General features: G+C 45.0%; 1 long non-coding RNA gene across 1 annotated transcript in view; it reads left to right on the top strand.

Annotated features, from left to right (window-relative positions):
* The first annotated feature begins 6,524 nt into the window (after window positions 1-6,524).
* The window catches only part of LOC146830645 (uncharacterized), a 195,727-nt gene continuing 194,711 nt past the window's right edge, over window positions 6,525-7,540 (top strand). The window contains exon 1 of the long non-coding RNA XR_014961466.1: window positions 6,525-6,743. This is a non-coding gene — a long non-coding RNA (uncharacterized LOC146830645). The remainder of the gene's footprint in view (window positions 6,744-7,540) is intronic.

Below are 7,540 nucleotides of genomic sequence, written 5' to 3'. Positions count from 1 at the left end.
CCTTAAGATGATCCCAAATAGGAAGAAAACCTACAACCCACAAAAGGGGGAACCAAACCTCCTTGTCAGTTAAATAATATTGATTTTTGAAGAGTAATAGAAATGATGAGAAATGGCAAGCATAAAACTTCCCCTGAAAGAACAGGGTGGAGAAAAGAGCCAGACCAAATATTAGAAGAACAATCCAGCAGTACATCCAGCAAGGAGAAAAACATCAGCATGCATTGCGATTAATCCATCACAAAGAACGGCTTCCATTCATATAATCTAGCAGGAAGTGAAATCATAGGACAAAATAAAAATGTTACCAAACATTGGGATCAATTAACCCCCATTTTAGAAGGGGTTTGATTTAAGGCTTGACCCGCAGGTTTCCTGGCAATCGAGGTGTTTACTTGGGTAGTAAAGAAGAAGCCTAAATTTGGCACATTGCTCCCAGTGCTACATTCTCAAAAGTTACTGCCACCAAACGCCCACTAAACCTTGAACAGCTTGTCGAGCTCCCCTCTAGGTTGCCATGTGCATGGAGACAGCAAGGCGGCCCTGGCAGCATGGCTGCACAGCCATGTGCTCGGCATAGTGTCTAAGAGCACACCCCCTGACAACGCAAGCAATGCTTCTTCAATTACCGCCCAAAAGGGCCTCTGCCAAGCTGCAACTCCCTTTAAGGCACAGATGAGGTTCATCCCTCAACAAAATTTGGAAGAACAGTAGCTTGGCATCCAAACATCAGCTTCATACTTCTTGAAAAAATACACATGTTCTAAAGTTTTTATACTTTAATGTTAATTAAATAAACTCTATTCCCCCAGACAAAACCTTGCACATTTTACAAAAAAATAACTTAATGTCACTGAACTACCAGCTTTCAAGAAAACCTGCAAGTTTATTCCCCCAAATACTAGTGTACCATTTAGTCAAATTCTCATGTGTACCACTATCCCAATAGAAGGAAAACTGCAAACACGTCAGGGTTGCTCTTTGTATGCTAGTGGTGGCCACTAACTGTAAAAGATCCAGACCTTGTGCCATGATGATCATCAGAAGGTACAGGTGACACCCTAGGCCAGAGATGGCCATCATTATGTTTGAGTTGAGGTAGATAGTGCATTGATGCTGAAGATAAACCTAGAATGACCACCTTATACCAAGGCACCACACTAGGGGTTACCAGCACAATTGTTCTTACTGTCTCATCACTTTAATCTCACAATCACTTTCTTCTCAACATTTCTTTTTCATTCTTCTTTATGGTTTCTCAGCTACAAAAATCTAGAGACAGATCTACTGTTTCCACTATAAAGCACATACTTAGAATGGGCTGTGGGTCAATACCCTGATCATGATTGGATGGCTTTTTCTCTCTTAGTTGTCGCATTATCGATTCAATAGATGTCCTTTCTGTTCTCGTATTTGTCCCAACCAGAGCTTTTTGGTATCACAGTGAGTTGCATTCTTCCACTCCTTATTTTAGGGTATTCTTGTTTACTATTTGCTTTCCAGCATTTCTTCTGAGTGCATTTGATTCCTTGCTCTCTCCCCGTGTTTTTTTTCCTGTTTTCCTATGTTTTAAAATAAAATGATTAGCTCCTGAGCAACACATGACTGTGTCTCCGATCTGTGCAGAATGGAAGCTGAAAGTCCCAGCAAACAATAGATCCATTTCAGGGGGATTATAAATCACCAGTTAGAGGGCAGGGTTGAAATCTCTATAGTCATCACCAGAAACTGCCTATTAATTAAGGTAGGGGAAGTGCTGACGATGGGTAAGACTCCGACTTCTGTCTGCTTTGCTGATGCCCCCCTTGAAGAAGATATAGAAAAGAGATCACCTCAGAGAGTGGGTGCACTGTTTCTGGAAAATTCTGCAATTATGCAATTTATCGAAAATACCTACAATGGTGGGGTATGCAGTGGGCTGGTCCCTCAGGCGAAAATTGCTTGTGGGGGGATGATGTGGCACAATGAGACTGTGTGGGTGCTTTACCAATCATGGAAATCTCTGCCTACCTTTAACGGCCTCTGCAGGCAAAGAAAGTTGAGAAGGAGCCTAGAAAGTACAGAGGAAGAACCACTGGCACTGCCACCTTTTGCTGGAGCTTTGCGGGTGCATCCATTCCTTATGGACTATATCCAGGGCTGGTGGCATGACCTCCCTTACTCTCTTCCAAGCCCAATGCCGCGTGAGCTTGCAAAGTGTCTAGAGTGAGGGAGTTGCATGGATGTCCGTTGGACTTGCTACATTGTGATGCCATGAGGAGAGGACAATATGGATACTTGCTGTTACACACAGTTGCCCTGGGGGAGGTTGAAGGCCTTGCTGGCTCGGGATTGCAGGTAAGGATGGTGGTCTGTCATAGGAGATTTGTAGGGTGCTTCTGAGGAAGAACCACAAGTCAGAAAATCACCAGCGCTGGGCAGCAGGGCAAGCAAGAGCCCACAGAGACAACTTCCTGCTTTAAGGTAGAAAAAGCAATTGTGCCAAAGGCTGTGAGGATACCGAAGGAAATCCTCATTAAAATATTTGGGGCTTTAATCCCCTATCTGTTGTCACAAGAGGTAGGGCTATCTTTAAGGAGCAGATCGTTTCAACTCCACTCAAATTCATTGAGCGGGACATTCCATTTTGTCCCTACTGCTGATGCACAGCCTCTGAGTTGCTTGTACCTGGCGGACTCAAAAATAGCTTTTTAGAGTAAATCCTTTTTAGGTCGAGCCTGGGCAGCGCATGCGCTGCTCTGCGAGGCATGCTGTATTCAGGTATGAACTTGAAGCTCTGCTCATTTTCCGCCCATCTTTTCAATCGGCTCCTGTTACTGCCCTTTCTAAATGGTTACTTTTGATTTATGAATAGGCTTAGTAGCCCCTCCCTAGTACTGCCATGTTTACATTTGTAACCTCCCATGAGAACTGGAACTTATACTTGTGTTGTTACTCAGTATGTTTTATTTACTCTGTGAGCGCTATTTTCTTGAATGAATTCTCCTATTCCACCCATGACATGCTTTCCTGTCATGCAGCATGGCGCCCGCTTTTATATTTTTTTATTTTGCTTTCACAACGCGCTTTAACTTTAATATGGTGCACTCAGGCCTTTCTCTTGTTGTGCACCTAAACATTGTTTTTTTAGCTAACTTAACAACATGGCGCACACTCAACAATAGCGCTGCTGCCCGTAGCCCCCTTCCGCACCCAGGCGCATCGCTTTAGGTTTTAGCACGGCGTCCGCTTTTACAATAACATGGGGGTACAATCTACTATGGCATCCACCACCCACAGCCCCCTCCCGCAACTCTTTTATTGAAGTGTATTTTTACATTTAAAGAACATTTTGTAGTGTTCAGTCAGCTGGTGACTGCATTGTAAGTAAAACATTATTTATTTTTCTTTCACAAAGCGCTTTAGCTTTAATATGGCACATTCGCACCTTTCTTTTGTTGTGCACTCGGCACCCAAACATTTTTTTTTAGTTAAATTACCAACACAGGTGCACACAGCAATGGCGCCTGTTGCCCGCAGCCCCCTGCCTCCCCGAGCGCCATGCTTTAGGTTTCAGCATGGCGCCTGCTTTTGCATTTGTTCAAGCGGCTTGCAGGCTGACTTTCACTTTGCCAAATGTGGGCCTGTAACCGAGGCACACTAATACAGCCCGCAGCACCTTCTACTGCTTCTGACTCCTATGCTGACTCCTATGGGTGGAGTGCTGCGCAGCACCACTGTACAGCGCCTCTTGTCATCATTATGCACAGCGCTGGCCGCGTACCCGAAGCACCCCAATATCAACAGTATCAGCTGCACTTATTGTTCCAAATACATATCTTTTTAATATCTAACAAGAAAACTGGATGATTCTAAAGGCTTGTGGCATCTTTACAGCATCATCGACACAGCTTGTTAATGCAACAATGCCATTGATGGACTAATACTCCGTTAATGTCTTGTGCATTGGCTGGCGTTGCCGGTTCTACTATCAGCTTTGCTCATATCCACATTCAGAAAAATCACAGGGCTGGGATGCTAATGTGTTCTTTCTTTTTTTAAATAAATATTATTTATTTAGCCTTTCACACACTTGAGTTTTTTATTTTTAATTTTTTTTTAATTTTCACTTTTGCGAGGGGCCCTGCAGCTCCTCACGTGCTGCTACTAGATCTCATCAGAAAGATACAGCTTGAGTCCGTGACAGAGGGGTGTCACATCTGGCCATACTGACTGTAGGTAAAGCGTCATGCTGAGAGAAACAAACAAGCATTTGCAATGCAATAGGTCTCGCATTTGCAAGAGGTTGAGCTATTGCCATTGTAAATGACAGTGCCTTTTTATTTATATATTTTAAAAACCTGCAAGTGGTGTGTAAACACGCACTTTGTACTTATAGTCCTTGTTAAAGACAAGCAAGGCTTGCAGTAAAAGAAGCGCAGTTACTGCTAACCTTGCTTCTCGTAAGCAACTATTATAAGTACAAAGTGCTTGTTTACGTAACGGTTGCAGGTTTTCGAAACACAAATAAAAGGCTTTGTCATTTAAAAATGCCAATAGCTCAAACTCTCGTAAATGCAAGACCTATTTGCATTGCAAATGCTTGTTTTGTTATAGGTTCGCCTTAGAGGACCCTTGCACTGGTTTGAAACTCTTCTTCTTAGAGGTGTAGAAGCTACAGGACCAAAAGACCTTGCCCACACCCAGGGGACCACTAGGACCTCACTAGTGCAACCCTGTTGGAGAGGGTCCCCCTTGGAGGCCCAGCAGTGGTGCCCGTCTCCTGTCCTGCTCCCTGTGCTTGCGGAAAGTGTCCAGAAAAAGAAACCGAGCATGCAGGGAGAGCGAGAAAAGCGGTCTCCATTGCTTGCCACAGAGAAAATAGTGCCGGGTGGGAAGAGAAGCTGGCAAGACCACAGGACTTCAGGTCTGAAGGGGCTGGGTGGTGGGTGTCCCACTGAAGGTTCAAAAGGTTTAACACTCTTAAAGATGTGCAGGCACTCATGTGTGGTACAGCATGATGGGAAAATTGTAAAAAAAAAAAAAAGGAAATGAAAAGCATTGTGCAGGATCTTTTTCAAGTGTCCCTGGCCATGCAGTGGTCACTGGTCTCAGACTGTAACAATAAATCTCTTTTACCAATGGGATTTACCTTCCTATGGAGGGCAAATGCGAGCACCAAATACACCCTTGTATCACTTGATCCTCAGGGTAGTGAAGTTGAGCAGCCCAAGGCTTTCTCAGAAGGGTGGCGTGAGGTACAAGCTCAGAACTCAATGAATCATGTAATAGTAGTAAATAAAACAATGCCCAGCAACAGCTTTTAAGTAGAAGAAAAATGATTTGACTCTCAATGTAGTACAAAATACTGTACACACGCAAAATTCCGAGGGCGTAAACGGTACTCAGTTGTAGAGGTAGGACTCACTGAGCAGGGTTAGCCAGCTGGTATTAGTTAAGGATGCTACGCGTTGGAATGACACTATATCACAAATACAGTCAGTGAGGGGTTGGACACATTTCCCTCTGGGGATAATGGATAACTGTGGCTCACTTGAGGCCCTTCTGGATTCCCAACTATTCCCTAAAATACATTAGGACCAGGTTTCAGGAAGTGCTCAAACATGACACCCAAGCCAGCACCTGCTCTCCCTGGGAGGCCTTAGTTCAAATCTAAGCCATCATCAGCATTTCAGTTTTTTATATCCACAAACCTTGGGGTACCTTTTAATTATGTTGGAATTCGGAGTTTTTGTAAATGATTTGTTTTCGCCTGTCTGTTGAGTTGCTGAAATTAGGTCAATGCGCGTTTGATTAATTGTTTTTCACACTCATGAGTGACACATGCTATTTGCCCTCATTTACAGGTGACCTGATAGTTTGTGCGGTAAATAAGACTTCATGAGACTCAGTGCCTGGCCTCTTCCTTTTATTATGACACCCGTGCAAACCACTGTTTGGTAAGTCAGCTTTTATGACTGCTGGATTTTCACCCTATAAGTTTAAGTAGATCAAACCTGCTTATATTTATTGGGTAAAAAGGTTCGGTAAACACGCAGATTTTTGTTCCCAAATCAGCATCTGGGGGAAATTCGCTATTGATGTAATCACATAAAATAAATTACGCCCCCCAGGTTATTTATTTCAAGTGCGATAAATACCGGTGCTCAGACGGACTCGTAATTGAGGCCACCATCTCTTATTACTGCATTTGTAATGCGATAACACCTCAGTACCGTAAATCCGCCAGGTCGATAAATCATCAGATTAACGTCCATTTAGCCCGTTTTTTGGTCACGCTAAACGAGGATTGCAGCGAGAGATAAAAGTGAAGTGAAGTGGGGGGGAGGGCTAGAAAGAGAGACAGAGCGGAAGAGGGAGGGGTCCAGGAAAACTGCTGCCACTGTCATCACCTCAATGGGAGCGGGACAGGACTCAAGGTCCCAGGCTCCTTCACGGCTCATTGCCGCTAACGCCCGCATTTGCGTGTCTGGAGGCGCTTTATAGTCTCTGCAGGGCTCCCGCAGCGCGGTAAGCCCGGGAAAACTGCTGCTGCTGCCATCACCTCATTGGGAGCGGGACAGGACTTAAGGTCCCAGGCTTCTTCGCGGCTCGTTGCCACCGGCGCCCGCATTTGCGAGCCTGGAGGCGCTTTAAGGTCTCTGCAGGGCTCCGGAGTAGGCCGGGCTGGGCCACCCCCCAAGCTCTTCAAGGGGAGACCAACGGATCCTTGGAGTTTGAACTCTACAACAAATATTTTTAAGGTCAGTGAATCTAAGTCACAGGCGCATAATACTGTAGGGCATCACTCTGACCCCCTCGCAAACATGGGTAGATGAGCTGGTGGGGGAAACTTTATGCGGCACCAACGCAACCGCCTCCTCTGTTCAACAAACATCAATAGATAGGATGTTACAGAGAGCTATTGGTGTAGTGGCAACAGAGATCGAACTAACTGAAAGACGATTGTCACTCACCCCTGACTTAGCCCCACCCCTTAGCCTCCACGATGTAACAGGACCCTCATTGTCAATAGATCAGGAACCCCCGTTCCCCCACACAAGAACCTGCGCAGCGAGTAGGGTGGAGGAATCATACCCAGAAGGCGCCCGCCCAAATAAAGGAAAGACCACAACTACCGCGACAACGGGGCCTAAACGCAACAAGCAAATACGGCCCACGAGACACCTGGTGCTGCGAGGGCGGACGGACTAAGATCGTCACCAAAAGCAGGAGTCCCGGAATTGAAACCGGGGACTAGAGAAACCTTTTTTGATTTAAAAAATAAATGCCTACACTGGTTAGTCAACCACAAACAGTTTCCCCACAGAGATATAAATGAAATTCTCATGATTCGTAGGGTGGTAGGTGGGATGGAGACCAAAAGATATTATTGGCTATTGTGTTGTGATTAATTTCAGGAACACGGTGATTGAAGAATCTCTTCTAGATCGTCACTACTACAGGCTCGGGATGCATTTGTTTACTACCATTAGGCTATTTTTACCCCCAGGCCAGATCCCACAGGAATCTAGAAGAAACAACCATCTGAGGAGGGAAT

Source organism: Triturus cristatus, chromosome 5_1, assembly GCF_964204655.1.
Source record: "Triturus cristatus chromosome 5_1, aTriCri1.1, whole genome shotgun sequence".
Taxonomy (NCBI): Eukaryota; Metazoa; Chordata; class Amphibia; order Caudata; family Salamandridae; genus Triturus; species Triturus cristatus.
The sequence above is the reverse complement of the archived record's forward strand: the minus strand, read 5'-3'. Positions and strand labels throughout refer to the sequence as shown.